This window comes from Clupea harengus, chromosome 1 (assembly GCF_900700415.2).
Source record: "Clupea harengus chromosome 1, Ch_v2.0.2, whole genome shotgun sequence".
NCBI classification, from domain to species: domain Eukaryota; kingdom Metazoa; phylum Chordata; class Actinopteri; order Clupeiformes; family Clupeidae; genus Clupea; species Clupea harengus.
Window position 1 is genome coordinate 3,604,434 of NC_045152.1, and position 7,500 is coordinate 3,611,933.

Below are 7,500 nucleotides of genomic sequence, written 5' to 3' on the forward strand. Positions count from 1 at the left end.
ACACACACACACACACACGTGCACACACACGTTGTGGTATCATGAGAGGCTTTACCACTGAGCTGGGTGTAGGGCTGTGCGTAATTAACAGGACAGAGCCGGCAAAAGTGCTTTCAAACGAGGATCAGGTTTATTCACCAAACACAAAGTCTTTCAGGAAGCAAACATAAAAGTTCTTCAAAGGCAAAAACATAGGCTTCATAAAGTTGCTCCTCACTTACATCCTGCCCACTGTAGTTGCAGTTTAAAGTTCCTCCGTCCAGGTCCTTCCCGGCTTGGGGCTAGCCTTCCCCCTTCCGGATGCGCTTTAGCAAGCGCTTTAGCAAGCGCTTTAGCAAGCCTTTCCACAACGGCTTCACCCGCACGTCAAGTGCTCTCTGTTCTCCCTCCTGGCTCTTCCTGCTCTCGTGGCTCGCTCTCTCACAACAGGCACCACCTGTCTTAAATGCCCCTTCGTCCATCAGGTGCCTTAAGCACCTACACCTGGTTGGGTGCTGCTGCATTCTGGGAGATGTAGTTCCACTGGCAGCCATCTTGTGGTGTGGCAGCCAGACCTCCACACGAACACCACACCCCTCTGCCAGCTGGCCCATCGTGATGCCACACATCCCTCTCCCCGGACCTGACGCCCTCGGCAGGATAAACCAGGTCCAAAAGGCATCACAGTGGGACAGGACATCTGCTTTTCCACGGCGCCTTCCTGGCCTGTGAACGACAGAGACATTACACGGATGGTGGCTTAGAAACCATCTACTCACCCTGCCGTTTGTTTCCGTCTCCCCTGGTTTCTCTTTCTGCTCCTGTGGTGCACTGGGGACCATGCCAGTGTCTTCCCCATCTTCTGCCGTCTCCTCAGTCGCCATCTCCTGACAATTCACCGGAAGTTGCCAATTCAAATGCGCCTCTGCTTCCAGCTTCTTCCGCTCCACATACGTCACGTCAGGGAAGTAATCGCCCACCTCTGGCAGGGCGTAGAGTCCCTTCCTTTTGAGCACGGCGCGTTCGGGGATATCTTTGCCATCCGTCTCCGTCTTTTTAGGAGTCTTCTCCTTGTAGGCCTCGTTTGTGCGGCACACTACTACCACCTTGCGCTGGTAGCCGGCACACATCTTTCTCCTCTGGGCAGAGTCAGACACGTTTGTTCGGGCAGAAGTCGACACGTTGGTCTGGTCAAAGACATCCCCCTCTTCTCCGAGGTCGTTGTCGCCTTCGGCACCATCGTCTGGGTCATCTGCCTCTTTACCGTTGTGGTCTTCCCCAGGCTCTTCTTTAGCAGGGGCTGCCTTGGCAGCAGACTTGGCTGGAGCTGCCTTTTTACCTGGTGGGACCTCTGACTCAGAGTCATCTTCACCTGCTTTGTTATCATCCGCAGGATCTTCGTCATCAGCAGGATCTTCGTTTTCCGCAGGATCTTCATCCTCCACCTCTTCCTCAGCAATTTCATCATCAACATCATATTCATCATCTTCCTCACCATCAGTATCACCTTCATCTTCCTCATCGACATCATCTTCACCTTCATCATCGTCGTCACCTTCATCATCGTCACCTTCATCATCACCTTCGTCATCATCTTCATCATCACCATCGTCAGCTTCATCATCGGCATCATCTTCATCATCATCGACATCACCGACCTCTTCATCACTGACATCTTCACCATAGACATCATCATCATCGCCATCATCATCGTCCCACTCTTCACCACCGGCAGCTAGGACCACCACTGTTGCACTGCGCATCTGGCTTAGCTTTTCCTGGGCCCTCTCGAACATCTCCCCAGACCGGGCGTGCTTCTTCTCTGCCTCCTCTAGGTCATCTCTAGTTGGATTGTCCTTCTGCTGCATCTGCAGCAAGGCTGCACTGGTCTCCTGCTGGGCCCTCTGGCTCTCCCACAGCATCATCACCAGTTCCTCCATTTTGGGTTTGGTGCTCCTTTGCGTGAAGTCCTGAAAAAAGTTCCACCAAGTCGTCGATTCCTTCACTTCTGCTCATTCGCACCTACGCCCTATGCCCGCATTCTCCACCATATGTGGTATCATGAGAGGCTTTACCACTGAGCTGGGTGTAGGGCTGTGCGTAATTAACAGGACAGAGCCGGCAAAAGTGCTTTCAAACGAGGATCAGGTTTATTCACCAAACACAAAGTCTTTCAGGAAGCAAACATAAAAGTTCTTCAAAGGCAAAAACATAGGCTTCATAAAGTTGCTCCTCACTTACATCCTGCCCACTGTAGTTGCAGTTTAAAGTTCCTCCGTCCAGGTCCTTCCCGGCTTGGGGCTAGCCTTCCCCCTTCCGGATGCGCTTTAGCAAGCGCTTTAGCAAGCGCTTTAGCAAGCCTTTCCACAACGGCTTCACCCGCACGTCAAGTGCTCTCTGTTCTCCCTCCTGGCTCTTCCTGCTCTCGTGGCTCGCTCTCTCACAACAGGCACCACCTGTCTTAAATGCCCCTTCGTCCATCAGGTGCCTTAAGCACCTACACCTGGTTGGGTGCTGCTGCATTCTGGGAGATGTAGTTCCACTGGCAGCCATCTTGTGGTGTGGCAGCCAGACCTCCACACGAACACCACACCCCTCTGCCAGCTGGCCCATCGTGATGCCACAACGTGCACACACACGTGCACACACACACACTTATCACAGATGCACCTCCCCTGCTTTGTCTGACGTACTCTTCATCCTCTGCTCCTATATATGTGTGTGTGTTTGTATGTGTGTGTGTGTGTGTGTGTGTGTGTGTGTGTGTGTGAGTGTCTGTGTGTGTTTATGTGTGTGTGAGTGTCTGTGTGTGTGTGTGTGTGTGTGTGTGTGTGAGTGTCTGTGTGTGTTTATGTCTGTGTGAGTGTCTGTGTGTGTGTGTGTGTTTGTGAGTGTCTGTGTGTGTTTATGTATGTGTGTGTGTGTGTGTGTGTGTGTGTGTGTGTGTGAGTGTCTGTGTGTGTTTGTGTGTGTGTGTGGATGGGTGTGTGTGTGTGTGTGTGTGTGTGTGTGTGTGTGTGTGTGTGTGTGTGTGTGTGAGTGTCTGTGTGTGTTTGTGTGTGTGTGTGTGGATGTGGGTGTGACATTTGAGGTGTTTTTTAGTAAGTGTCCAAATGCTGCTCAGCTACCATTCCGTTTATTAGTCAGGCATTATGTAAGGCAACCCAACACCCTCTATCCCACGAAGGTAAAGTCTGAATGTCCCTGCAGTCATAAAAAAGGCTCAAATTTGTTCTCATAGCACTAGCTCTTCTGGGTGCCAGCTTGGGCCATATTGGGCGTTACTGAAGATCATATAAATTACCAGGTTATGGCCAAGCCTACCTCTGTTTTTCTAGAAAAACGTTCTCATAGCGGGGACCAAAGTCAAGCTGTAATGCTCTCAAAGATGGATTTAATGAAATGCTTTCCACAGATTAAATCATTTCTAATAGGGGCGCGAATGAAATATGGCTCTCAACACCATGCACACAACTGAAAGAGGGACGCACAAATATACTGCAAACAGGACACAAACAACCAACAATTATGTCACTATCCACCATCATCTCTCTCACTCTCTGTTTGTGTGTTTGTTTTGTGTGCGTGTGTGTGTGTGTGTGTGTGTGTGTTTTGTGTGTGTGTGCGTACGTGCGTGCGTGCGTACGTGCGTGTGTGTGTGTGTGTGTGTGTGTGTGTGTATGTGTGTGTGTGTGTGTGTTTTGTGTGTGTGTGCGTGCGTACGTGCGTGTGTGTGTGTGTGTGTGTGTGTGTGTGTGTGTGTTTGTGTGTGTTTGCATGCATGTGAATTTGCCTAGCCATGTTGGGTGGTCAGTGGCGGTGCCCCAGGGATGTGTTGTGCCCTGTGTTTATGAGCAACAGTCTGTCGCCTCCTTGGCTATGCAAATTCCTCCCTTAATACAGGCTTATAGGCACACCTGTGTGCTACATGTGTGAAAGACAGGTCTGCTCTCCCTTTCTTTTTCTCTTTTTCTCTTTCTCTCCCTGTCTCTTTCTTGCTCTCTCTCTCTCGTTTGCTTTCTCCTACGCTTCGAGTTAGTCCTTTACACAACTGCGAATACAGTCGTTGCCCTACGCCAGTGTCCATTAAATATAGTGCATGACAAAACATGGCTACCATTTAGCACAAGGTGTTGAACAACAAACAAAGGCTTTGTGTGAATTTTTCCGCTCTGCGAAGAACCCAAGTTCTCTCTTGGCTTTGGAGTCACCTATAGGATGTGAACTGGCCAGGAAAGAGGTGACGCTTGGATGGATAACAGCGTTGGTCGTTGTGCCACAGGGTGCCCTCAAGAGCTGATAAACACACACACACACACACACACACACACGCGCGCGCGCGCGCGTTGAGCATTGGCCTCATTGGCTTGGAAATCACATTACCAGCCCACAGAGGCTTCTGAGAGCCGGGCATTCACACAGCACTCGCTCGGCCCTCAGATCTCCTCCCAGAAACTCCAAACTTAATCAGGGCCTGTTTAACCGCTCATGGTGTGAATATAGCTGTTCACCAACCCCCCCCCTCCCTCTCTCTCTTTCTCTCTCATCTCTCTCTCTCGTCTAATAACTCTTGAAACCCGTCGAAATGCGATAACATGAATCTTGTCATTTCAGATGCCATGAGATCTTAAAATAGATCACAGTAAATATGTTTAAATTTCTATTTCTGTCATGCAGTATTACCTCTAATTTTGCTCATTTATTTGTTGACGAGGGAAGTTCTAAGTTCTATGCCGCTGCGAGAGATAGATGCGGAGAGAAAAGGCGAGGAAGCGAGTGGGAGGGTGGCGGAGATAGGAGGAGAGCGCTAAAGAGGCAAAGTGTAAATAGCGACACTCTCGTGATAAGTTTAGCTCGGCTGGCCGTTGCCAGGCACCCTGTGGTCATGTGATTGCAGAGCCTCACCGAGTACTCGTCTCTCTCTCTCTCTCTCTCTCTCTCTCTCTCTCTCTTTTTTTTAAACCACTCTAAATCGATTAGGCTTGTTCCTTAAAAATCAAGACCGCTTCAGATGTTTCATAAAATCTTAAATGATATCAGCTGCTCTTTCCTCAGACCACAAGATTCCGTTTGGATCCGTGTTTCCTCTCCTCTTCCTTGTATAAGAATATCTTCTTCCAGGCAGGTCTATCTGCCAGGTAGAGCGTTTGAACCCTTCGATCAGGTGTTCAGTGCTTTCGATCAGGTGTCCAGTGCTTTCGATCAGGTGTTCAGTGCTTTCGATCAGGTGTTCAGTGCTTTCGAGGAAGGTATGACAATGCTGAACCCCCCCCCCTTCGTAACACCCTACTTTGATCTGATCATGAATCGGCTTTAATTTGAGTCTGTTCTGTGGAGCCGGGTGCCTGTTAATCCCATGGTTTTCATTTAAGCGTTAGCCTCATTAGCTGTTCTCTCTGAGTGACTGAGTGACTGAGTGTGATTGGTGTTTCTGATGTTCCGTGCTCCAGATGCAGTGGTCAATCGGGTTTTGGCCACCTTTGCTAATGACCAACGCCATACTTCAATCATCTCGGCATGTCTGTGCAGATTCAATAATGCCAGTTGTGTACGTGTGCTTGTGTGTGTGCATGTTTGCGTGTCTGCCTTCACAGTGTCTCCCTCTCTCTCTCTCTCTCTCTCTCTCTCTCTCTCTCTCGCTCTGTGTGTGTGTGTGTGTGTGTGTGTGTGTGTGTGTGTGTGTGCATAAAGCGTTAGTGGGACTAAACTATGCGTAGCTGAAGCTGCGGGTTTGTAAAGTCAGTGAAATAAGCCTATGGAGCAGCTCGAGCTTCTGTGTGCGGAGAAGGCCTGACTGCTGTGTGTGTGTGTGTGTGTGTGTGTGTGTGTGTGTGTGTGTGCGGAGAAGGCCTGACTGCTTTATGAGCCCGTGATGAACGGTAGACTTTGGAAGAGTCTGCCACAAAAAGAGAACTAAAGAGCGAGTGAGCGAGCCCATTACCCTGTCACATTGGTGTGTGTGTGTGTGTGTGTGTGGGTGTGGGTGTGTGTGTGTGTGTGGGTGTGTGTGTGGGTGTGTGTGTGTGTGTCTGGGTGTGTGTGTGTGTGTGTGTCTGTGTGTGTGTGTGTCTGTGTGTGTGTGTGTGTGTGTGTGTGTGTGTGTGTGTGTGTGAGCGAGCGGTTCCTCGTGCCTGAAGCGAGGGGTTTTCCTCCTCTTTTACTTCATGATTTTAACCGCTCTCCGCTCTCCGCTCTCACGGTCTCTTCGTATGCAAATATCTCCCACATTACAATTTGTGTGTGTATGTTGCGCCTGTTTGTATGTCCATACATTTTGTGTGTGTGTGTCTGTGTGTGTGTGTGTGTGCGTGTGTGTGTGTGTGTGTGTGTGTGGGGGGGGGGTGTGTGTGTGTGTGTTTGTGCTTGTATGTTTAATTTGAGATGGTGTGTGCTGTAATTATTTTCTCCTCTATGTGCTTGTGTTCATCATCTGATGATTTAATTTGGCACGTCAGGAGTGAGTATACTCAGGTGTGGCCGAGAGAGAGAGAGAGAGGGAGAGAGAGAGAAGGAGAGAGAGAGAGAGATAGAGAGAGAGAGAAGGAGAGAGAGAGAGAACCTGATTAACTGGACATTGGAGGCTGTTGAGTAGGGGGGTTGTGAGCTCCAGGTCACAGTGCGTGGGAGAGGGCTCTTGTATAAATACGTATGTGTGTGTTTGTTTGTGGGTGGGAGACAGAGGTCACTGGATTACTTCCTGTCAGAGGTAGGCAAGAATGCAGGAGACTTCTAAAGAAGAGGACAGAGTCTGCATGTCATACTCTCTTCTTCAGTCCCTCAAGACTGTTGCAACACATGCAATACATGTGCACTTTACTGCAATACATGTGCGCTTTACTGCAATACATGTGCACTTTACTGCAATACATGTGCACTTTACTGCAATACATGTGCACTTTACTGCAATACATGTGCACTTTACTGCAATACATGTACACTTTACTGCAATACATGTGCACTTTACTGCAATACATGTACGCTTTACTGCAATACATGTGCACTTTACTGCAATACATGTACACTTTACTGCAATACATGTACACTTTACTGCAATACATGTGCACTTTACTGCAATACATGTGCGCTTTACTGCAATACATGTGCGCTTTACTGCAATACATGTACACTTTACTGCAATACATGTACACTTTACTGCAATACATGTACACTTTACTGCAATACATGTGCACTTTACTGCAATACATGTGCACTTTACTGCAATACATGTGCGCTTTACTGCAATACATGTACACTTTACTGCAATACATGTACACTTTACTGCAATACATGTGCACTTTACTGCAATACATGTACACTTTACTGCAATACATGTCAGAAATGTGCATTTACTTTTGCATTTCCATCCATTTTGGAGTGAGTTTTCAGAAGTTGTACTGCAGTGATCATCTCACCGATTCCTTATATATTATAAATATTTTTATAAACAATGTATAGGTTTTTTTTAATCATTTGCCGTTCGATCATCCCAACTCTTAGGGGTTTGAAGACAAACTGTTTGTT